Source organism: Haliotis asinina, chromosome 6 (assembly GCF_037392515.1).
Source record: "Haliotis asinina isolate JCU_RB_2024 chromosome 6, JCU_Hal_asi_v2, whole genome shotgun sequence".
Classification (NCBI taxonomy): Eukaryota; Metazoa; Mollusca; class Gastropoda; order Lepetellida; family Haliotidae; genus Haliotis; species Haliotis asinina.
Genome location: NC_090285.1, coordinates 30,698,173 through 30,725,613, shown reverse-complemented (window position 1 = coordinate 30,725,613; position 27,441 = coordinate 30,698,173). Strand labels below are relative to the sequence as shown.

General features: G+C 41.4%; 1 long non-coding RNA gene across 1 annotated transcript; it reads right to left on the bottom strand.

Annotated features, from left to right (window-relative positions):
- Positions 1–414: 414 nt before the first annotated feature.
- LOC137288148 (uncharacterized) lies at positions 415–5,506 on the bottom strand. The gene is made up of 2 exons (XR_010957060.1): positions 5,315–5,506; positions 415–470 (listed from the first exon to the last, which is right to left on the bottom strand). It is a non-coding gene; the product is annotated as an uncharacterized lncRNA (long non-coding RNA).
- Between the last annotated feature and the right edge of the window lie 21,935 nt (positions 5,507–27,441).

Sequence of the window (27,441 nt, the reverse complement as noted above, 5' to 3'; positions counted from 1 at the left end):
ACGTTACACCAAAGTATGAAAAATACGTTGCAAGGACGTAGCGAGAACGTAATGTGTAACGTTGTGGCAAGGTTGTGATATGACGTTATCCTAGGACGTTCTAATAACGTACTAGTTACGTCATTTCCCGACATAACCAAACCCTGACGTAAACATAATGTTGTGGGAACGTCGCGTGTTAGCTGGGTACCTTCTACTGACTGGAACTACCTCTACACATCCAAACAAATATTCTGTTTATCTCTATTACCTAAACCCCAAAAGCCTGTAAAAATCTCATCAATCTTCTGCTGCCCAATCTCTTCAAAGCACTTCTTTGGACAATCACAATTGGGTCCAACAGATTCTGCAGGATAGACTCGTTCATATGTTTTGCTGTGCTTATAACTTTCACCTTCATCTCTTCCTTCCTTATTAATCCCTCATTTCCTTTTCCTTCTTTTGCGTTTCCGAGACCTTCCACGATCGTCCTGTAAAACAAATTAATGTTTGTCAAAGATCTCAATATCACAATCTATGAAAATGTTCCCTATATGAGCAAGATCTTCAGTTGAGCTATGTGGGTGAAGAGACACAAGCATGGACGACATTCCAGAGTGATAGGTTTTTTCAAGATTAAACTGCTATTGGATGATCGTGAACACACTTTGTGCAGCGTCTAAACACAGCAGACCAGGCTTCACTACAGAACAAAGATCAGAAGCTTTCACTTGGGTAAAACTGACATACAAAAAGTCCAAATTTTGACATGTCCCAATGTTAAGAAATTCTGCACTTGCAAGATTTCTACATCCACTTAATTCCACGACCCTTAAAAACTGAAGAGAATTAATTGGTGTGTCCGTAAGGTTCAATGTTTGCATATTCTTTGATTTTCATAGCTGACACAAAACTATTGCATTGAATATATCATGCTCAAAAAGAAATTCTCCATATGGTAGCTCAAAATACTTAAAACTTGCTGAATGTTTCATGACATTTCTGAATTGATCTTAATTAAAACACATGACATCAAATGAAAAGTCATCAAAACATTTCCACAGAATGCTGTTATCATTCACAAAACGAGTGTGACTTTTTGCAGAAGATCTTCCATAGTAACATATTTCAGGATCTTTACAAGAACTTCTGCTGACAAATGAAGCAGACTGATCTGGAAGGAATAAAACAATATTTTAAAATATAATGTCCAACATCTTCAAAGCTCTGTTTACAATAAAAAATTAGTTTGTAATTCCCTGAAAAGTGACAACCCTCACATATGTATAGATTTTGGTTCTGGAAAAACATGACAACCCAATCATACTGGAGTGAAGACAAACTTGATAAGAACCTTAATTAATAAGCTTTTTGTGATTTAACTACTTTAAACGACATGGTTTAACTTTTTCTGAACAATCATTAAACTCCTGGAATTAAAATTATATGAGCTGTTTCATTTGATGTCATGACCATGATAACCCTCACAAAAACAAAAAACATTATAAAATTCATGAAAAAAGTGACTTACCACATCTGAAGTTTCTGATCCTGATTCACTAGATACAGTGCGTAGGGCAGTTACGGATCACTAACGAAAAACCAACTGCATGCGCCCCAGCAAAAATATATCTGAAGCACCTAAGAGCAATTTCTGACTGAACAATGTTTCATGTTACTTACACCAAAATATGAAATTAATTCGATCCTGATTGACTTTAGAAATATCGCAAAAGAAACGCTCCGCCGTTATGGCAGTTCCAAATCGTTTCAGGGTATCACGTGACATAACGAGGCAGTGTTCGGTTATTGGTGCTCGTTTGGGGCAACAGGGGTCTGTGTCAAACAGTAACACGCGTTTAATTACATAGATGCGTTAACAATATCCATAATTTTGATAAACGAATAATTAACAAACATTGCAGTTGATAACAACATCCACTTGGTAGATAGTTTTAACACCTGCTGCTCATAACAACATACTCCAGAATCATGATTCCAGGTACCGGTGTGGGCTGAAAATATTTTCTTGGGGTTAATACATAAGTGGTTTATGGTACTGATCTCTTCAATATTGATACATAGTATTTTGTCGTGACTTTTACATGCGACTTTAACTTGTAAAGTACAATTATCGAGGCAAAATAACCCATTTTTTCAGAACCTTTAAAGGGGCACTGATGCGGAGCAATTTCCGTGGACTGGTGTAAACTTTTGTTATTGTTTTTCTCCCGTGAGTACCCGGATGATATCCCAGAATTCGTGACTGGTTAGTGACCTCTGCTGCGCAATCCATAAGTGCAATTGATAGTTTAATTATAGACAGATCAACTAAGGTCAAGTCATTTGTACTTCATTACAAATGTATTATGAAAACAAATGAAACACTTTGAAGGTTAATCATCTGCCAGTGGTAGAAATGGTAAAAAACTATTAGGACGGAAAAATAATGAAGCCAATGTACGTCTCTATATTTTGTCTCATAACCCTAATTAGTTTATTGTCATATTTGTATAATTCAGAAAATTAATGAAAGAACATACGATTTGCTTATACTCATAGTAAATTTCTAACATAACAGCAACATTTATACATTGTATAGATTGCCAAATTCTATTTCACACACATACGCGATCTAGTGTGTGTTTTCTGTCATACAGATTCTGCTGAATGCTACAACAAATAAATTAATACAAAATACAAATAATGAATGTAAAACAGACTAATTTGATAGCAACAATGCCAGGCTACTACCTTGTTCAGGAATGTATCCATCAATATCCACGTAAAAGAAATCGTATTCCATTCATCTGCAGCTGGTAAATAATCCTGCTCTGTGTCGCGTGTCTTACAACTGTCTCATTTGCGAAAAAGTAACACATCGTTTCACGTCTTTCGTTGGTGAAAACTAGATAAACCTCTCATTGGTCTCCCAAGATAGCACACCTGGCAACTAACTGTATGATGTCCACTATTCTAAGTAATTTAGTTAACCAATATTGAGCAATCAATCAATCAACGCAAGGGTGGTTAATTCTTTGAAGGGAGGATGTTGTTTTTGCACTCACACTTTACAACAGGGTGTAGTCATCTACACACACTGCCTTTTGACAAATCCGCTAGAAGATAAAAGAAATTAATCAATCAGTGTGTTATCGGTTAATCCTTTGATCGATGTTTGTTTTTGTAACTCAGCTGATAAACCCTCTTGCATCACTTACTTGCACATATTACGTAACATACAATACATTTGCCATTACGGACCTTAATTTATAATGTTGAGTATTTACTCCAGACAGGAGAAATGCCAAATGGGAACCTTTGTTGAGTAACTGAAATGGTGTTGCTACTAATTATACCTGTTATAAATTCATGAATTGACCATCAAGAGAATGATGACAATTCCGTGTAGGCTTACACCATCAAACGCGAGTTACAGCAAGGAAGATGTAATCTCTGTGTCGCATGCAGCCTGAAAACACTTATGGGCCGAAACTGTTTTGAGGATACCAACGGAATTTCGTTACATAAGGAATGCACACAGGCATTTGCTGTGTACTTGGGTAAATAGGTGAAATAAGGGTTTTTTTAAACGTAAGACAATTTTCAGATTTCTCTACCAAAGGCAAAGTCATCGGTATTTTTTGTTTACGAATTCAAATAAATCAACTGTGTGTTTTATTATCATAAATAATAAACCATTGTAGCTACCATAGCTACCAAAATTTACGTATGCTATTTGCTATCACAGCTCAACCAACACTCAAAACTACCTAAACATAAAGCTTTGCAATCTTCCGTACTGAAACAAATGGCTTGCTATGTGCCTGTAGACATCATATTTTCACATAACATGATTAAATATCGAGGTTAAACACACAGAAATAGGATCAAATTGGATCAGTAACTATACCATCCAAGCATCCGAAAAGAACTACACTGCTGGGATATATGGTTACGATCAGACAAGGAATATCATGGATATTTTAAACAAATGGCATGTGATGGGCATCCGGCCTCCTGACTGTTTAGATGAAGAAATTCTGCTAATATGGACAGGAGCCCAGTTCCTTTGTCCGTCACGGTCGAAGGAGTGGGCGCTGACCAATTTGCGGTTTGGTTTCGTAATTAGACCGTTGGCGTGAAGCATTATTCGCTCCGCATCAGTGCCCCTTTAACGCACTATTCAGTCAGGAGCTTTTTAACATCACATCATCAATTACTGATTGTAAAGCCAACGACCATAATATATTAATACCAGCCTATTTGAACTCTTTATGGGTGTGTATCTTCTTGTGTTTAAAAATGAAACAAACTATACCTCGAGTCTACTCCAACCTCATTGCTTCCGCCTCTGGCATAAGTAACAGGGTATTTTTGGTTGTCATAAAAGGTCACTTTCTGTTGCTGTGGTTAATAACATAATGACATAGTATGACCATGCCTCCTCCTTTTTCTGCTGGTGCAGCAGGCCAATGGAGAAAACATGGAACAGGTACTCCAGCTGGCTCAGCAAACACACTGCCACCTACATCAAGAATTTGCCTAAATGACCCTGCAAGACTGCTTGGCACTTGTAGTGAGTCGTACCTTACTAAAATGCATCGAGTTATTAAAAAAAAGAATAATATGACTTGAAAACAAAACAAAACAATTTCAACCCCAAAGCATTGTCAAGTTGCTTATTTCCAATATTCATAACCTTTTACCTGACAGACAGTTCTGTACCGCAAATTATGTTTTGGCGAAATGAAGGCCAAAACGTTTTATGTATCTGCTCTGTGCAAAGAACATCTAAGACAGACCCTTGAGTGAGTACATATTTTAAATAAAGGCAACCGAAGTAAGATCGTGAAACTAATTACTTTATTTCAACAGTAATTAACATTTTTCGGCGGCTGGCAGTCTTGAGGTGATTCCTATTTTCTGGTGATCCGGAACTGACTTAAACATGGGGTTCCATAAATTGCTCATTTCTCCAAAAATATGGCAGATGTAGAGAAGATTTTTGTTGCTTTTTACAGGTAAAAAGTATATGCATGCAATGGAGTGTTAACGTGAAGCAACTTGATTCTAGTCTTATTTGAGACGGGTCATTCCGAATGAGTTACCTTTTCCTGACGTGCCAACGGCAAATTACGCGATGATAGGTATCCTCGTTACAGGGCGCGCAAGTAAACTTCTGGTTCAGATCAAGTAAAACAAAATATATCACCTTAAAGAGCAATGTCTCGACTTTAAAATGAGAGTGAAGAAATCCATCGAGATTTACAGTTTCTAGGGGTTAATGTACGTGGCAGTGATCCGGAATAGCCGTGATCCGGAATACCCTTACCCACTGTATTTGTTCATAATTTGGGTCCTGGTTGCTGTCATCACTATCCACATCAGAGATGATACTCTGGAAAGTTTCTTCTTGTCAACAGGTTCCTTCCGCCATGTTTTGTGGGTTGTCACCCTTTTGCCGAACTAACTATGGGAATCAGTGCCTTATTAAAAGCAGGCATGCTCTACTGTCAAGACTGTCAGGGGTAGGGGAGCTAACTCTTCTGGAATGACAGATCTGCCTCTTGACACCCACTAGTGATAAAAATCTCAGAAAATTAGTTTTGAGGGTTATCACCTTGTTGCCCCGAACCCTTTAAGTATAAAATACATACCCTGTTGACATAGTTGTCTGCGACTGTCTTGTATTCATCTGCCACTTCCTCACAAGTTGTTTCTTCATTGCTGTCTTGAGTAAAAGGGTTTGAAGCGATTGACGGGGAAACGCTTGAACTCAAGACACTTCTGTGATGTGTTTCCACTCACTGGGAAGATCTTAATTAAAACAGAACTTTATATATTAGCAAAGTTTATTGGGTTAATACATAAGAGATGACACTGACAGGCATTTCCCTTTTATCAGACACAAATCTGAAAAATGTTCAAGGAACTGTTCTCATTATCATGAACATCTAGAGCGGTGTCGGGTACTACCGAACAGCTAACACCACATCCAGCCTCATTCCTGCCCTCTTTCATCACACATTACAATAATTAATTGCAATGTCTTGAATTGATTTACATGTACTGTTGTGCTTGCTATTATTCATTGCATAATCTTTACAAACATTACATGTTTATCATTTGTTTAATCCAGAGTCGTGTCTTTTTTGTAATGGTAATGGGAAGACATTCTTGCTGAGACGTGGGTTTTGATTCACTAGTCCGGATGATTCGCATTCCGGACGAATTTGCTCAAAAACACAACCGTCCGGATTAACGAGGCTTCACTGTACTGTCATGAACGCAGCATATGAAATAATTTATGCCTGTATATTTACGCAATTTTCGCATATGAGCATGGATCAAACACACTTCACGTGGTATAAAATGCATTTGTCAGGTGCGGTGCTGAGCAACAATATACTCTTTCATTTGTGCGTACAGTGGAGGGTTTTTCTTGTTGTCTATGGAACATAAGTTGTCAGGGACGATTCTAGACATGTCACTGCCGTCTACTTGGAGAGACACTGGTTATAGCCACCCAGACCAATGTTAGGCCATCCCACTGGGCACTTGGAAATACACTGGTTATAGCCACCCAGACCAATGTTAGGCCAGAAAACACAGAAGAAATATTCCTTCATTTTTGTTCAAATTGCAGCAGTTTGAAGGTAAGCATTCACTATTCGAAAATTAAGCAGAAACGAAATCAACACGAATTGATTTATCAGGTATTTCAATTGTAGAACACTTCTTTAAACATTATTTCAATAAATGTGTACAATGTAGAAAACTTAACTGTTTTGAATGTAAAGCGACTTGATCACATATGTGCATTACTGCACAAAAAGTCAATGACACTTTCTATTATTTCACGTCTGAATACAAAAAAAAAACATGAGGCATACGGAAGATGATAATGCAGGAAAAAATGATATATTCGAAGCCGCACTTTTAAATGCATGATTAACGTGTATGTATTTTGTGATGTGTGAGACCAAGTTAGCTGGCCATGGAAAGTAATGGAATTGCGTATTTCAACAGGGCCAATGGTGAAAATAATTAAATGACGTGCAAGGTGCCCGTCAGTTAGTAGTAGAGCACAGTCTAAGGGAAACCAATCTCAACAAATTAAGTCGTGAAATTATCTACCCTTTATATTCCTATAAGGTCACGGTCGAATATCCAAAACGTTTATCGATATGCTTCAAGAAACATGTTCCTGACGTAAAAGTAAGTTGTTCCCCTCACAAATGTTTGGAGTTATTGTCTGATTTTTAAATATTTGGCTTGAGAGAGTGCAATAGCTCGTACAGTAACACCGATTCCTTTATGAACGATCATCGTGTTTTTGTCAGGAGGGCACGTTTCCAAAGTTAATGATTATTTATGTACACAGAACAAGTTCAGTTCTAACACGTACGGCTACAGAATGGAGACAGGTACAAATATATTGTTTTGTGTTTGTCTTGACTTTTTATAAACCAGATGGAGCAATTAAAACCGTTTATAAACCGGGGTGGGGGGTGTAGACAGTAGACATCTTGCGTTTGCCATGAAGAAATGAATTGTGGACATACAAGTATTTTGTAAACAATTTATGCCTGTCACACTGAGTAATGAGACAGTTTTTGGGGAAAATGGTATATAATCTGATCGGCAACTGAAAAATGATAGATGTCAGAGTGCACTGGAAATAATCGAGCTAGGCGCATTTGTTATGCTTGCTGATTTCAACTGTTTCCTCCGTATGAGAAATTGCGCGGAAAAGTAACAATGTATCCTAAGAGCAATGGTTTACTATCAAATAAAAAAACATTAAGTGAAATATTCATTAGAGCTTCTTGTTTACATCATGTCATATAGGTACACATATATATGTAAAACGTTCCCAAAAAGAGAACATCCATTCCCTGGTGCATCGAGCGCCATGGGCAATTGAAACTTACATGGACAGATCTGAAAAATAGCTGATGACTTCAGTATTTTTTGGTGCCGACAACACTGCACAATATACACCACGTGATGACAGCCTCGAAACAAACCAGACAATGAATAGAATTGATTGACCAGAGAAATGTTGTAAAAAATTGAAACAATGCTATAATTTTCAATGTTTCTGTGATAGTGTTACATTTGTTCTATTCGGTATATACCAGAATATATGAAAGGAATTGCAGATGGTTCGTTTCAGTTTTTTTTCTTTTTTTGTTGTTGTTGTTTTAGTGCATTGCTCCCAAAATATGCCTTCTTTAAAAATGTAGCTATGAGGATAAATCACATCATTATTTATGGTGGCACATTCTGATTCTGAAATTTGGACGCTTGACCATGACATTCATGTTTTATGGGCAATTGAGTGAATGTGTCAAGCAAAGTATCTAAAGTAATTTAAACCCAGCCCCCCAGCCGCCAGGTTTTATAGTATGCCAGAATATGGGCCCAGCGACCAGTGCGTGGAATGGCCTTAACATTCCACCATCGTAGGAACCTTCTACGGTGGTCATAACTACATCGCTGTTTATTGTTACAGTGTCATTTTGCTGATAAAACACGCGTGTATTGCAGTGTGCTTCGAAGTACATTTTCCATTTCATCAAAAGTTTTTATTACTTTTTATTTTATTGGAAGAAACACAACCTGTGTACTTTCTTTTATACGTCAGTTTGTTCTTATATTCGGACGCCTTCATATCATAGGTCAAAAGCCTGAATGAAGTAAACAATCCAAAGGAACATTATGATTTTTTCTAGATTTTTTTCAAAGACAAATATGACTTCACATGCACTCTCTGATAGACATTCGATTGCTAATCTCAAAGGTTCTTTTTATCTACTGACTGTAACACCGAAGTATTTATTATTGTTTACGATCTCATTTTCGACATTTACACAAATATAACCAAATGATTGTGGTGGCGCGCTTTAAAGGATGAGAACCATTCCGACTCATGTCCAATTAAAAAATACTGAAAGATTTTTAACAAGAAACTAGCGTATTTTGGAGTTGAGTTGCCCGGGAATGAATCAGCAAATAGAACTGTGTCCATTGCAAAGAGAAGGATTAAGAGACAAATACAACATTGCACATGTAAGTTGTTCATATCGTCAATGATGTCCGTCGTGAATCCGTCTCTCAATATTTTGAAGGGATATATCTAGATCATTGACTCATTGCCTCATGCCTGATCAAACTTAACACAGGAAATACTCTGACAAAACACTTTTTATAGTAGAACTGTGACGATATATCTTAGTATCGATAACAGTGATACTTTATCGGACGATAAATGTATCGATACTTTTTTTCGTATCGTGATATGTATCTTTAACCTTTAAACTGTTAATTTTCACTAGAAGTTTACTTTTATGTCAATACTTACATTAAACTGTTTGAGAGGCATTCTAGAAGTTGCTGGGATAAAGATGACAAGAATTTTTTATGGATGATCAACTTCTTTATAGCTACCCTGCAATAAAGAAGTTGATCATCCATAAAAAATTCTTGTCAATACTTACATTGTTACATGACATAAAAATATACATTTTGAAAGAAAATAACTGAAGATAACATACCGTGATGTGCATCGAATTAAGATATTGCAATATGTATCGTATCGTCAATTTTCTGTATCGTCACACTTTGAATTTATAGACACAACTGATCTATTTGCATGCATATGTGTACTAACTGGAAAAAAAATACCCGTAACATCACATTTTACTCTATGTCATAACACTTTCAAGAAGGGTACGTACCTTGTAAACCAATGCTGAAAGGCGATACAGTACAACTCGGTTTTCTTCGTGCTCCAGACACATGTAAATGTATGATACTTCAGGATACTTTACTTTCATTTTCGACGTCAGCTGTTGAAAAACAAGATATTAAACCTCAATTAAACTTTTGCTTTTATAAAAAAATGAACCTTGCACAATATGTATGTATATCATATAGATCCTAATTTAGGAAATGATAGCATTCACTTTCGACTGACGAACAATATCGAAATGGAAAGTAAGAAATATTCGAACATTGATTAATATCTTAATAACCAACAGGATGTTTCCGTAAACCTATAAATCGTAACCAAAATTTGAAGAAAACAAACTATTACCAACATAAGTAACATAGGTTTACATACTTTCAATATCAGGCGTCTTGAGAGACAGTGCTTACATGTTTCATTGAAGCACTGTTTCTGACGTGTGACCCAGCCTTCTCTGCTCCATCTACACCCGAGACTGACCATATTCGTGCGCAGTATCTGTTCTGCAATCGAGAGAGTACATGTGAGAATATATGTAGCTAACATGGCAAGTGATCCGGCGGTTGTTAGGCCGATCTGAGGTGAAACATGTGGCTGATCTGGTCAACAGAAAAGGATAGAACCTGTCCCTCCGCTATCCTCTGTCCATCCTCTGCTACGACACTGACTTCTCTGCGTGGTGGGCAGTGGTAAGGAACGACGGCCTGATCATTGGTGAGTCTGGCTCTACTGACGTTTGTTCAAAATATCACTCATCCCTGCTTTCCCAGTATACTGTAGTAGCACTCCACTGTCATACATTCCTGTCCCCAATCGCCAGAAATAGTGTTAACCTAAACTTTCGGCCTTCAGGCTTTAAACTTGACTAATGAATACTGACTAAGGAATACTGACTAAGGTGTTGACTAGAAAAACATCACCCAGTTGTTTAAATCGCACAGTATGATTGAACCAGATGAAAGTAGGTGAGTATGGATTTACAGCGGTTTTAAGCAATTTCAGCAATATCACAAGAAATGGCCTTTACACACTATACCAACCACTAAGCTATCTCCCAAAATATAGAAACAGAGTTTGGAGGGTTAGTTAGCACTCACGTGACATAAACTGCGTTACTCTCCGGTGTGTAAACATGGCACAAAACATTTAGGGCGATTGCCTTTTATATTCAGCTTCCTGAAAACGATCCCATATTTATGGCTGATGCCTTATTATTTTTTACTGAAAGGTAAAGAATCACTTCAACAGAACAAGAGCAGTTCTGATATCTATGCATATATTATAAGGTAAGGTGATTCGTAAAGTTTATAGAGTTACCTGTCTGGTTCCTTTGTTATTACAAACATAAACATCAATCAACGATTTGACAACATAAACAAGTAATATATATATATAGTTCTTATGTGGGATGCAGCGCCAAAACACAAAGTTTATTATTAGATGAAGGTGTCGGCCTGTATATAGACAACCTTAAGTGTTATATCAAAGGAGTGATCTACCCTCTGTTGTTGGCGATTTATGGCCTGTTTTTATATTGCAATGTCCAAATAGTGATACTATTATTTTTAAGTTTCCACGCTAGTTTTAATACTAACTGTGATAGTCTAGCGGTTTTACTGTCCTTGGTAGACAGGTTCTTCATAATATGCATATATATTCTTTTTTGTCACGTATGGTCTCGTCACGATATGGCTGCAATATTGCCGATGTGACGTTATACATTAACCCCCTCACTCACTATATCAAAGGATGTAAAAGTTGCTTCCAAGTTTTCAAATGAGGAAAAGGATGCTTTTGGTTCGATCCGCTCAACAAGACAGTCCTTGTGGCTCAGTCTCCTTTTCCTTCTCGAGGGACATGACGGAATCCTGGTGGTGTCATTTCAGCTATATATTGCTTCATCCCCTGCCTCTTGAAGCTAACTTTCAGTTAAGAATAAAACATCAATGTTATATTCAAGCTATTTCTGTGGATTTATTTTTGGAAAACTGCACATTCCAGAAGACAGCATTGAGCAAACAGTTTGAACTATTACTGGTTTTGTTTTGTAAGCGTTCGTGCGTAGTCGTATGGACTGTACATAGATTTTTCACTTTCCATCCAAATCTACAACCTCTTTTTATTATTTTCCCCTTCACATATAGAGTGTTTATACTGACTGGTAGACAATGAAGTGGGTGCACTGATTGATTGACAATAGCATGTCTCAGGACTACACGGGTGGCTGATTGGTCACCATTGTTCCACTCCTCTCACGCTCTTGTCTTACTATCACCAGAGCATGGATACTGATTAGCAAGACATTTGAGATCACAGAGAAACACTAACAGCATAAAACTGCCAATAGCTTTCCAGATCATACACTTATTTTCTCAACCAGGCTTATAGGGCTACGTGACAAATTCCGATGACAACGGGCGACCAAGACATCCTGTTGCAGGTATATTTTTACAATCCAGCATATGCTTTTCGCATTCATGTAGCAGTATGTTTGTGTGTAGTATATTGTTAGATTTTAAACCATCATCATAGTAAACTTATATGAAGTAAATTAATAACCTAAACCTAAATATTAAATGACATAAACCTAAGCATGTAACATTCAATTTCCTTAAATACCTGTGTTAACTCCAGCAGTTGGATAGTTTAGCCTCTTGTATATAGGTTCCTGGATATTGTCACTTGGGCAGTCACGGGCTTGGCCTGTGATTGGGGTTTATTGTTCTCTGGGGTCACGTGATCGTTTTAGTTATGTGTGGTCAAACTTCAATCGTTTGGCTCATCAGCAGACTATTTCTCCCTTCTGCCAGTGAGCACATATTCTGCGCGAGGGAACATAGGGTAAGTTCATGTATTACTTTATCTGGAATCTTAGGTTGACCATTATGTATTTTAAGCCCTGCTATATATGTAGCATTTTAGTAAGTAGTGTATTATGCTGTATGGTAGTGTTTATTCAATTTACCTGTGTACTTGATAGAGGTATAGGCCAAGTGTATTTCACAGGATATAAATGTACAGTTTGTATGTGTAAACGGGCGAGAAGTATCTTATATATCATGTATGTATATCATTTCTGGAAGTGTATAATGTAATCTGTACACGCTAGTGTTCCATAAGCTTTTTCATAAATTTATATAAGTATGTTTATCCAGCCTGCTTCCCTGTGAGGAGGTAAGATATCTATGTGCATGATCTTTGTATAAAGGGTAATATGATTTATCTAAAGGGATTTGTAAAGCATATACAAATGAATTGTAAATCTTGCAAGTGTTACAAATAACATGGTTACACTGTGTCTGTGCAGTGCCATGATCTTTTTGATTGAATTATGTATGTCTTAGATCTGGACTACCACTTACACAAATATATCCCTCGAACCCCGCAAGAACTCGCTTGTGGGTAAGAGTTCCAGCGGTTACCCCTGCTTGAAACGTATTCTACTTATTAGAATTCTTTCGATGTTTCAGAATTAGGTAATGATCTTAGGGTTAGGGTAATGGTTAGTGTTAACGTGTTTAGTGTTTTGATAAATATTCATCTGTTCTTATTTGTAGAATCATGAAATTAAACGGGGTTACGGGTGGAAATCTCTCCCCCACCCCCCACCCCCCAAGTCTTTCTCAGCATTCCCCAGTAGGTCCAATGCTGACTGCACTTGACTGGTAGTTTAGGTGGTTAGGTCGATAGGGCCTCCTCATGCATGCCCTGCATGGTGCTGTCATTGAGATGGCATATCTTAGTTCTTACCCACCATTAATTCCTTCAGTAGGTAGTTCCCAGACAGAGCAAGTCCCATATGGTCACTTTGGGGGCAGTGTTGTGGCCAACTGTGACCACCATCTGGTAAGGTATTGCAATATTTCAGTTTGAAATTCAGGTTAAATCTTGATTTTCACGACCGGACATATTTGTTTTGCATTTAACATCTTTGTTAACATCATTATATATTTGTTGTTCCCCACTGTGACATTGTTATAATATTCCTAAAAGCGGCGTAAAACTACATTCACGCAGTAGTAATATCTGTGAGTGAGTGAGTTTTGTTTTACGCCGTACTCAGCAATATTCCAGCTATATGGCGGCGGTCTGTAAATAATCGAGTCTGGACCAGACAATCCAGTGATCAACAACATGAGCATCGATCTGCGCAATTGGGAACCGATGACATGTGCCAACCAAGTCAGCAAGAATGACCACCCGATCCCGTTAGTCGCCTGTTAAGTCGTAATATCTGTGGTAAGTATAAACGATATGAACTATGTTTCCCTTTACTAGTAGGACCGTCGTACAGACATAAACACATACTTTTGGCATTTATTATCTATGTAGTAAGCGTCAATGATGTTAAACATTAAAGTTCCCGTTATTTTTACCATCAGGACCGTGGACATCATCATCCTGGGGGCAGAAATGGACCGTGAAGTCCCCCAGAGGCAGTGACGACTGCCGAGAAGAGGATCCATGGACAGAAGTGGACCACGGAGGGAGGGACGACAGAAGACCATAAGGCAAGTATATCAATTAACATCAATTATTTCAAACATTAAACTTCTCATTATCTTTACCATCAGGACCGTGGACATCATCATCCTGGGGGCAGAAATGGACCGTGAAGTCCCCCAGAGGCAGTGACAACTGCCGAGAAGAGGCTCCATGGACAGAAGTGGACCACAGAGGGAGGGAGGGAGGGAGGACAAGTGCCACGAAGGCGACAGAGGACCAGGGAGGCAAGTGTTTCAATCTCTTGTTGTTCACCATGGCGTCATGTGCACCTTACAACGTGCATTTCAGGATACAAATTTTTCCACAATTCCGCATATACACCTACTTTTGGTATTCGTTATGTATGTGGTAAATAGCAATGATTTGAAACGTTAATTTATTCTTTACTTCTACAATTAGAAACCGATTCCGCAGACATACAGACTTTTGGCTTTCAGTATGTATGTTGTAAATATCAATGACTTGAAATATTAATTCATTCTTTATTTCTACAATTAGGACCGTGGACATCATCATCCTGGGGGCAGAAATGGACCGTGAAGTCCCCCAGAGGCAGTGACGACTGCCGAGAAGAGGCTCCATGGACAGAAGTGGACCACGGAGGGAGGGACGACAGAAGACCATAAGGCAAGTATATCAATTAACATCAATTATTTCAAACATTAAACTTCTCACTATCTTTACCATCAGGACCGTGGACATCATCATCCTGGGGGCAGAAATGGACCGTGAAGTCCCCCAGAGGCAGTGACGACTGCCGAGAAGAGGCTCCATGGACAGAAGTGGACCACGGAGGGAGGGACGACAGAAGACCATAAGGCAAGTATATCAATTAACATCAATTATTTCAAACATTAAACTTCTCATTATCTTTACCATCAGGACCGTGGACATCATCATCCTGGGGGCAGAAATGGACCATGAAGTCCCCCAGAGGCAGTGACAACTGCCGAGAAGAGGCTCCATGGACAGAAGTGGACCACGGAGGGAGGGACGACAGAAGACCATAAGGCAAGTATATCAATTAACATCAATTATTTCAAACATTAAACTTCTCATTATCTTTACCATCAGGACCGTGGACATCATCATCCTGGGGGCAGAAATGGACCGTGAAGTCCCCCAGAGGCAGTGACAACTGCCGAGAAGAGGATCCATGGACAGAAGTGGACCACAGAGGGAGGGAGGGAGGGAGGACAAGTGCCACGAAGGCGACAGAGGACCAGGGAGGCAAGTGTTTCAATCTCTTGTTGTTCACCATGGCGTCATGTGCACCTTACAACGTGCATTTCAGGATACAAATTTTTCCACAATTCCGCATATACACCTACTTTTGGTATTCGTTATGTATGTGGTAAATAGCAATGATTTGAAACGTTAATTTATTCTTTACTTCTACAATTAGAAACCGATTCCGCAGACATACAGACTTTTGGCTTTCATTATGTATGTTGGAAATATCAATGACTTGAAACATTAATTTATTCTTTATTTCTACAATTAGGACCATGGACATCATCATCCTGGGGGCAGAAATGGACCGTGAAGTCCCCCAGAGGCAGTGACGACTGCCGAGAAGAGGATCCATGGACAGAAGTGGACCACGGAGGGAGGGACGACAGAAGACCATAAGGCAAGTATATCAATTAACATCAATTATTTCAAACATTAAACTTCTCATTATCTTTACCATCAGGACCGTGGACATCATCATCCTGGGGGCAGAAATGGACCGTGAAGTCCCCCAGAGGCAGTGACGACTGCCGAGAAGAGGATCCATGGACAGAAGTGGACCACAGAGGGAGGGACGACAGAAGACCATAAGGCAAGTATATCAATTAACATCAATTATTTCAAACATTAAACTTCTCATTATCTTTACCATCAGGACCGTGGACATCATCATCCTGGGGGCAGTAATGGACCGTGAAGTCCCCCAGAGGCAGTGACAACTGCCGAGAAGAGGCTCCATGGAGAGAAGTGGACCACAGAGGGAGGGAGGGAGGGAGGGAGGGAGGACAAGTGCCACGAAGGCGACAGAGGACCAGGGAGGCAAGTGTTTCAATCTCTTGTTGTTCACCATGGCGTCATGTGCACCTTACAACGTGCATTTCAGGATACAAATTTTTCCACAATTCCGCATATACACCTACTTTTGGTATTCGTTATGTATGTGGTAAATAGCAATGATTTGAAACGTTAATTTATTCTTTACTTCTACAATTAGAAACCGATTCCGCAGACATACAGACTTTTGGCTTTCATTATGTATGTTGGAAATATCAATGACTTGAAACATTAATTTATTCTTTATTTCTACAATTAGGACCATGGACATCATCATCCTGGGGGCAGAAATGGACCGTGAAGTCCCCCAGAGGCAGTGACGACTGCCGAGAAGAGGATCCATGGACAGAAGTGGACCACGGAGGGAGGGACGACAGAAGACCATAAGGCAAGTATATCAATTAACATCAATTATTTCAAACATTAAACTTCTCATTATCTTTACCATCAGGACCGTGGACATCATCATCCTGGGGGCAGAAATGGACCGTGAAGTCCCCCAGAGGCAGTGACGACTGCCGAGAAGAGGCTCCATGGACAGAAGTGGACCACGGAGGGAGGGACGACAGAAGACCATAAGGCAAGTATATCAATTAACATCAATTATTTCAAACATTAAACTTCTCACTATCTTTACCATCAGGACCGTGGACATCATCATCCTGGGGGCAGAAATGGACCGTGAAGTCCCCCAGAGGCAGTGACGACTGCCGAGAAGAGGCTCCATGGACAGAAGTGGACCACGGAGGGAGGGACGACAGAAGACCATAAGGCAAGTATATCAATTAACATCAATTATTTCAAACATTAAACTTCTCATTATCTTTACCATCAGGACCGTGGACATCATCATCCTGGGGGCAGAAATGGACCGTGAAGTCCCCCAGAGGCAGTGACAACTGCCGAGAAGAGGCTCCATGGACAGAAGTGGACCACAGAGGGAGGGAGGGAGGGAGGGAGGACAAGTGCCACGAAGGCGACAGAGGACCAGGGAGGCAAGTGTTTCAATCTCTTGTTGTTCACCATGGCGTCATGTGCACCTTACAACGTGCATTTCAGGATACAAATTTTTCCACAATTCCGCATATACACCTACTTTTGGTATTCGTTATGTATGTGGTAAATAGCAATGATTTGAAACGTTAATTTATTCTTTACTTCTACAATTAGAAACCGATTCCGCAGACATACAGACTTTTGGCTTTCATTATGTATGTTGGAAATATCAATGACTTGAAACATTAATTTATTCTTTATTTCTACAATTAGGACCATGGACATCATCATCCTGGGGGCAGAAATGGACCGTGAAGTCCCCCAGAGGCAGTGACGACTGCCGAGAAGAGGATCCATGGACAGAAGTGGACCACGGAGGGAGGGACGACAGAAGACCATAAGGCAAGTATATCAATTAACATCAATTATTTCAAACATTAAACTTCTCATTATCTTTACCATCAGGACCGTGGACATCATCATCCTGGGGGCAGAAATGGACCGTGAAGTCCCCCAGAGGCAGTGACGACTGCCGAGAAGAGGCTCCATGGACAGAAGTGGACCACGGAGGGAGGGACGACAGAAGACCATAAGGCAAGTATATCAATTAACATCAATTATTTCAAACATTAAACTTCTCACTATCTTTACCATCAGGACCGTGGACATCATCATCCTGGGGGCAGAAATGGACCGTGAAGTCCCCCAGAGGCAGTGACGACTGCCGAGAAGAGGCTCCATGGACAGAAGTGGACCACGGAGGGAGGGACGACAGAAGACCATAAGGCAAGTATATCAATTAACATCAATTATTTCAAACATTAAACTTCTCATTATCTTTACCATCAGGACCGTGGACATCATCATCCTGGGGGCAGAAATGGACCGTGAAGTCCCCCAGAGGCAGTGACAACTGCCGAGAAGAGGCTCCATGGACAGAAGTGGACCACAGAGGGAGGGAGGGAGGGAGGGAGGACAAGTGCCACGAAGGCGACAGAGGACCAGGGAGGCAAGTGTTTCAATCTCTTGTTGTTCACCATGGCGTCATGTGCACCTTACAACGTGCATTTCAGGATACAAATTTTTCCACAATTCCGCATATACACCTACTTTTGGTATTCGTTATGTATGTGGTAAATAGCAATGATTTGAAACGTTAATTTATTCTTTACTTCTACAATTAGAAACCGATTCCGCAGACATACAGACTTTTGGCTTTCATTATGTATGTTGGAAATATCAATGATTTGAAACATTAATTTATTCTTTATTTCTACAATTAGGACCATGGACATCATCATCCTGGGGGCAGAAATGGACCGTGAAGTCCCCCAGAGGCAGTGACGACTGCCGAGAAGAGGCTCCATGGACAGAAGTGGACCACGGAGGGAGGGACGACAGAAGACCATAAGGCAAGTATATCAATTAACATCAATTATTTCAAACATTAAACTTCTCACTATCTTTACCATCAGGACCGTGGACATCATCATCCTGGGGGCAGAAATGGACCGTGAAGTCCCCCAGAGGCAGTGACGACTGCCGAGAAGAGGCTCCATGGACAGAAGTGGACCACGGAGGGAGGGACGACAGAAGACCATAAGGCAAGTATATCAATTAACATCAATTATTTCAAACATTAAACTTCTCATTATCTTTACCATCAGGACCGTGGACATCATCATCCTGGGGGCAGAAATGGACCATGAAGTCCCCCAGAGGCAGTGACAACTGCCGAGAAGAGGCTCCATGGACAGAAGTGGACCACGGAGGGAGGGAGGGAGGGAGGGAGGACAAGTGCCACGAAGGCGACAGAGGACCAGGGAGGCAAGTGTTTCAATCTCTTGTTGTTCACCATGGCGTCATGTGCACCTTACAACGTGCATTTCAGGATACAAATTTTTCCACAATTCCGCATATACACCTACTTTTGGTATTCGTTATGTATGTGGTAAATAGCAATGATTTGAAACGTTAATTTATTCTTTACTTCTACAATTAGAAACCGATTCCGCAGACATACAGACTTTTGGCTTTCATTATGTATGTTGGAAATATCAATGACTTGAAACATTAATTTATTCTTTATTTCTACAATTAGGACCATGGACATCATCATCCTGGGGGCAGAAATGGACCGTGAAGTCCCCCAGAGGCAGTGACGACTGCCGAGAAGAGGATCCATGGACAGAAGTGGACCACGGAGGGAGGGACGACAGAAGACCATAAGGCAAGTATATCAATTAACATCAATTATTTCAAACATTAAACTTCTCATTATCTTTACCATCAGGACCGTGGACATCATCATCCTGGGGGCAGAAATGGACCGTGAAGTCCCCCAGAGGCAGTGACGACTGCCGAGAAGAGGCTCCATGGACAGAAGTGGACCACGGAGGGAGGGACGACAGAAGACCATAAGGCAAGTATATCAATTAACATCAATTATTTCAAACATTAAACTTCTCACTATCTTTACCATCAGGACCGTGGACATCATCATCCTGGGGGCAGAAATGGACCGTGAAGTCCCCCAGAGGCAGTGACGACTGCCGAGAAGAGGCTCCATGGACAGAAGTGGACCACGGAGGGAGGGACGACAGAAGACCATAAGGCAAGTATATCAATTAACATCAATTATTTCAAACATTAAACTTCTCATTATCTTTACCATCAGGACCGTGGACATCATCATCCTGGGGGCAGAAATGGACCGTGAAGTCCCCCAGAGGCAGTGACAACTGCCGAGAAGAGGCTCCATGGACAGAAGTGGACCACAGAGGGAGGGAGGGAGGGAGGGAGGACAAGTGCCACGAAGGCGACAGAGGACCAGGGAGGCAAGTGTTTCAATCTCTTGTTGTTCACCATGGCGTCATGTGCACCTTACAACGTGCATTTCAGGATACAAATTTTTCCACAATTCCGCATATACACCTACTTTTGGTATTCGTTATGTATGTGGTAAATAGCAATGATTTGAAACGTTAATTTATTCTTTACTTCTACAATTAGAAACCGATTCCGCAGACATACAGACTTTTGGCTTTCATTATGTATGTTGGAAATATCAATGACTTGAAACATTAATTTATTCTTTATTTCTACAATTAGGACCATGGACATCATCATCCTGGGGGCAGAAATGGACCGTGAAGTCCCCCAGAGGCAGTGACGACTGCCGAGAAGAGGATCCATGGACAGAAGTGGACCACGGAGGGAGGGACGACAGAAGACCATAAGGCAAGTATATCAATTAACATCAATTATTTCAAACATTAAACTTCTCATTATCTTTACCATCAGGACCGTGGACATCATCATCCTGGGGGCAGAAATGGACCGTGAAGTCCCCCAGAGGCAGTGACGACTGCCGAGAAGAGGCTCCATGGACAGAAGTGGACCACGGAGGGAGGGACGACAGAAGACCATAAGGCAAGTATATCAATTAACATCAATTATTTCAAACATTAAACTTCTCACTATCTTTACCATCAGGACCGTGGACATCATCATCCTGGGGGCAGAAATGGACCGTGAAGTCCCCCAGAGGCAGTGACGACTGCCGAGAAGAGGCTCCATGGACAGAAGTGGACCACGGAGGGAGGGACGACAGAAGACCATAAGGCAAGTATATCAATTAACATCAATTATTTCAAACATTAAACTTCTCATTATCTTTACCATCAGGACCGTGGACATCATCATCCTGGGGGCAGAAATGGACCGTGAAGTCCCCCAGAGGCAGTGACAACTGCCGAGAAGAGGCTCCATGGACAGAAGTGGACCACAGAGGGAGGGAGGGAGGGAGGGAGGACAAGTGCCACGAAGGCGACAGAGGACCAGGGAGGCAAGTGTTTCAATCTCTTGTTGTTCACCATGGCGTCATGTGCACCTTACAACGTGCATTTCAGGATACAAATTTTTCCACAATTCCGCATATACACCTACTTTTGGTATTCGTTATGTATGTGGTAAATAGCAATGATTTGAAACGTTAATTTATTCTTTACTTCTACAATTAGAAACCGATTCCGCAGACATACAGACTTTTGGCTTTCATTATGTATGTTGGAAATATCAATGATTTGAAACATTAATTTATTCTTTATTTCTACAATTAGGACCATGGACATCATCATCCTGGGGGCAGAAATGGACCGTGAAGTCCCCCAGAGGCAGTGACGACTGCCGAGAAGAGGCTCCATGGACAGAAGTGGACCACGGAGGGAGGGACGACAGAAGACCATAAGGCAAGTATATCAATTAACATCAATTATTTCAAACATTAAACTTCTCACTATCTTTACCATCAGGACCGTGGACATCATCATCCTGGGGGCAGAAATGGACCGTGAAGTCCCCCAGAGGCAGTGACGACTGCCGAGAAGAGGCTCCATGGACAGAAGTGGACCACGGAGGGAGGGACGACAGAAGACCATAAGGCAAGTATATCAATTAACATCAATTATTTCAAACATTAAACTTCTCATTATCTTTACCATCAGGACCGTGGACATCATCATCCTGGGGGCAGAAATGGACCATGAAGTCCCCCAGAGGCAGTGACAACTGCCGAGAAGAGGCTCCATGGACAGAAGTGGACCACGGAGGGAGGGAGGGAGGGAGGGAGGACAAGTGCCACGAAGGCGACAGAGGACCAGGGAGGCAAGTGTTTCAATCTCTTGTTGTTCACCATGGCGTCATGTGCACCTTACAACGTGCATTTCAGGATACAAATTTTTCCACAATTCCGCATATATACCTACTTTTGGTATTCGTTATGTATGTGGTAAATAGCAATGATTTGAAACGTTAATTTATTCTTTACTTCTACAATTAGAAACCGATTCCGCAGACATACAGACTTTTGGCTTTCATTATGTATGTTGGAAATATCAATGACTTGAAACATTAATTTATTCTTTATTTCTACAATTAGGACCATGGACATCATCATCCTGGGGGCAGAAATGGACCGTGAAGTCCCCCAGAGGCAGTGACGACTGCCGAGAAGAGGCTCCATGGACAGAAGTGGACCACGGAGGGAGGGACGACAGAAGACCATAAGGCAAGTATATCAATTAACATCAATTATTTCAAACATTAAACTTCTCATTATCTTTACCATCAGGACCGTGGACATCATCATCCTGGGGGCAGAAATGGACCGTGAAGTCCCCCAGAGGCAGTGACGACTGCCGAGAAGAGGATCCATGGACAGAAGTGGACCACGGAGGGAGGGACGACAGAAGACCATAAGGCAAGTATATCAATTAACATCAATTATTTCAAACATTAAACTTCTCATTATCTTTACCATCAGGACCGTGGACATCATCATCCTGGGGGCAGAAATGGACCGTGAAGTCCCCCAGAGGCAGTGACGACTGCCGAGAAGAGGCTCCATGGACAGAAGTGGACCACGGAGGGAGGGACGACAGAAGACCATAAGGCAAGTATATCAATTAACATCAATTATTTCAAACATTAAACTTCTCATTATCTTTACCATCAGGACCGTGGACATCATCATCCTGGGGGCAGAAATGGACCGTGAAGTCCCCCAGAGGCAGTGACAACTGCCGAGAAGAGGATCCATGGACAGAAGTGGACCACGGAGGGAGGGAGGGAGGGAGGACAAGTGCCACGAAGGCGACAGAGGACCAGGGAGGCAAGTGTTTCAATCTCTTGTTGTTCACCATGGCGTCATGTGCACCTTACAACGTGCATTTCAGGATACAAATTTTTCCACAATTCCGCATATACACCTACTTTTGGTATTCGTTATGTATGTGGTAAATAGCAATGATTTGAAACGTTAATTTATTCTTTACTTCTACAATTAGAAACCGATTCCGCAGACATACAGACTTTTGGCTTTCATTATGTATGTTGGAAATATCAATGACTTGAAACATTAATTTATTCTTTATTTCTACAATTAGGACCATGGACATCATCATCCTGGGGGCAGAAATGGACCGTGAAGTCCCCCAGAGGCAGTGACGACTGCCGAGAAGAGGATCCATGGACAGAAGTGGACCACGGAGGGAGGGACGACAGAAGACCATAAGGCAAGTATATCAATTAACATCAATTATTTCAAACATTAAACTTCTCATTATCTTTACCATCAGGACCGTGGACATCATCATCCTGGGGGCAGAAATGGACCGTGAAGTCCCCCAGAGGCAGTGACGACTGCCGAGAAGAGGATCCATGGACAGAAGTGGACCACAGAGGGAGGGACGACAGAAGACCATAAGGCAAGTATATCAATTAACATCAATTATTTCAAACATTAAACTTCTCATTATCTTTACCATCAGGACCGTGGACATCATCATCCTGGGGGCAGTAATGGACCGTGAAGTCCCCCAGAGGCAGTGACAACTGCCGAGAAGAGGCTCCATGGACAGAAGTGGACCACAGAGGGAGGGAGGGAGGGAGGGAGGGAGGACAAGTGCCACGAAGGCGACAGAGGACCAGGGAGGCAAGTGTTTCAATCTCTTGTTGTTCACCATGGCGTCATGTGCACCTTACAACGTGCATTTCAGGATACAAATTTTTCCACAATTCCGCATATACACCTACTTTTGGTATTCGTTATGTATGTGGTAAATAGCAATGATTTGAAACGTTAATTTATTCTTTACTTCTACAATTAGAAACCGATTCCGCAGACATACAGACTTTTGGCTTTCAGTATGTATGTTGGAAATATCAATGACTTGAAACATTAATTTATTCTTTATTTCTACAATTAGGACCATGGACATCATCATCCTGGGGGCAGAAATGGACCGTGAAGTCCCCCAGAGGCAGTGACGACTGCCGAGAAGAGGCTCCATGGACAGAAGTGGACCACGGAGGGAGGGACGACAGAAGACCATAAGGCAAGTATATCAATTAACATCAATTATTTCAAACATTAAACTTCTCATTATCTTTACCATCAGGACCGTGGACATCATCATCCTGGGGGCAGAAATGGACCGTGAAGTCCCCCAGAGGCAGTGACGACTGCCGAGAAGAGGATCCATGGACAGAAGTGGACCACGGAGGGAGGGACGACAGAAGACCATAAGGCAAGTATATCAATTAACATCAATTATTTCAAACATTAAACTTCTCACTATCTTTACCATCAGGACCGTGGACATCATCATCCTGGGGGCAGAAATGGACCGTGAAGTCCCCCAGAGGCAGTGACGACTGCCGAGAAGAGGCTCCATGGACAGAAGTGGACCACGGAGGGAGGGACGACAGAAGACCATAAGGCAAGTATATCAATTAACATCAATTATTTCAAACATTAAACTTCTCATTATCTTTACCATCAGGACCGTGGACATCATCATCCTGGGGGCAGAAATGGACCGTGAAGTCCCCCAGAGGCAGTGACAACTGCCGAGAAGAGGCTCCATGGACAGAAGTGGACCACAGAGGGAGGGAGGGAGGGAGGACAAGTGCCACGAAGGCGACAGAGGACCAGGGAGGCAAGTGTTTCAATCTCTTGTTGTTCACCATGGCGTCATGTGCACCTTACAACGTGCATTTCAGGATACAAATTTTTCCACAATTCCGCATATACACCTACTTTTGGTATTCGTTATGTATGTGGTAAATAGCAATGATTTGAAACGTTAATTTATTCTTTACTTCTACAATTAGAAACCGATTCCGCAGACATACAGACTTTTGGCTTTCAGTATGTATGTTGTAAATATCAATGACTTGAAATATTAATTCATTCTTTATTTCTACAATTAGGACCGTGGACATCATCATCCTGGGGGCAGAAATGGACCGTGAAGTCCCCCAGAGGCAGTGACGACTGCCGAGAAGAGGCTCCATGGACAGAAGTGGACCACGGAGGGAGGGACGACAGAAGACCATAAGGCAAGTATATCAATTAACATCAATTATTTCAAACATTAAACTTCTCATTATCTTTACCATCAGGACCGTGGACATCATCATCCTGGGGGCAGAAATGGACCGTGAAGTCCCCCAGAGGCAGTGACGACTGCCGAGAAGAGGATCCATGGACAGAAGTGGACCACGGAGGGAGGGACGACAGAAGACCATAAGGCAAGTATATCAATTAACATCAATTATTTCAAACATTAAACTTCTCACTATCTTTACCATCAGGACCGTGGACATCATCATCCTGGGGGCAGAAATGGACCGTGAAGTCCCCCAGAGGCAGTGACGACTGCCGAGAAGAGGCTCCATGGACAGAAGTGGACCACGGAGGGAGGGACGACAGAAGACCATAAGGCAAGTATATCAATTAACATCAATTATTTCAAACATTAAACTTCTCATTATCTTTACCATCAGGACCGTGGACATCATCATCCTGGGGGCAGAAATGGACCGTGAAGTCCCCCAGAGGCAGTGACAACTGCCGAGAAGAGGCTCCATGGACAGAAGTGGACCACAGAGGGAGGGAGGGAGGGAGGACAAGTGCCACGAAGGCGACAGAGGACCAGGGAGGCAAGTGTTTCAATCTCTTGTTGTTCACCATGGCGTCATGTGCACCTTACAACGTGCATTTCAGGATACAAATTTTTCCACAATTCCGCATATACACCTACTTTTGGTATTCGTTATGTATGTGGTAAATAGCAATGATTTGAAACGTTAATTTATTCTTTACTTCTACAATTAGAAACCGATTCCGCAGACATACAGACTTTTGGCTTTCAGTATGTATGTTGTAAATATCAATGACTTGAAATATTAATTCATTCTTTATTTCTACAATTAGGACCGTGGACATCATCATCCTGGGGGCAGAAATGGACCGTGAAGTCCCCCAGAGGCAGTGACGACTGCCGAGAAGAGGCTCCATGGACAGAAGTGGACCACGGAGGGAGGGACGACAGAAGACCATAAGGCAAGTATATCAATTAACATCAATTATTTCAAACATTAAACTTCTCACTATCTTTACCATCAGGACCGTGGACATCATCATCCTGGGGGCAGAAATGGACCGTGAAGTCCCCCAGAGGCAGTGACGACTGCCGAGAAGAGGCTCCATGGACAGAAGTGGACCACGGAGGGAGGGACGACAGAAGACCATAAGGCAAGTATATCAATTAACATCAATTATTTCAAACATTAAACTTCTCATTATCTTTACCATCAGGACCGTGGACATCATCATCCTGGGGGCAGAAATGGACCGTGAAGTCCCCCAGAGGCAGTGACAACTGCCGAGAAGAGGCTCCATGGACAGAAGTGGACCACGGAGGGAGGGACGACAGAAGACCATAAGGCAAGTATATCAATTAACATCAATTATTTCAAACATTAAACTTCTCATTATCTTTACCATCAGGACCGTGGACATCATCATCCTGGGGGCAGAAATGGACCGTGAAGTCCCCCAGAGGCAGTGACGACTGCCGAGAAGAGGATCCATGGACAGAAGTGGACCACGGAGGGAGGGACGACAGAAGACCATAAGGCAAGTATATCAATTAACATCAATTATTTCAAACATTAAACTTCTCATTATCTTTACCATCAGGACCGTGGACATCATCATCCTGGGGGCAGAAATGGACCATGAAGTCCCCCAGAGGCAGTGACAACTGCCGAGAAGAGGCTCCATGGACAGAAGTGGACCACGGAGGGAGGGAGGGAGGACAAGTGCCACGAAGGCGACAGAGGACCAGGGAGGCAAGTGTTTCAATCTCTTGTTGTTCATCATGGCGTCATGTGCACCTTACAACGTGCATTTCAGGATACAAATTTTTCCACAATTCCGCATATATACCTACTTTTGGTATTCGTTATGTATGTGGTAAATAGCAATGATTTGAAACGTTAATTTATTCTTTACTTCTACAATTAGAAACCGATTCCGCAGACATACAGACTTTTGGCTTTCATTATGTATGTTGGAAATATCAATGACTTGAAACATTAATTTATTCTTTATTTCTACAATTAGGACCATGGACATCATCATCCTGGGGGCAGAAATGGACCGTGAAGTCCCCCAGAGGCAGTGACGACTGCCGAGAAGAGGATCCATGGACAGAAGTGGACCACGGAGGGAGGGACGACAGAAGACCATAAGGCAAGTATATCAATTAACATCAATTATTTCAAAC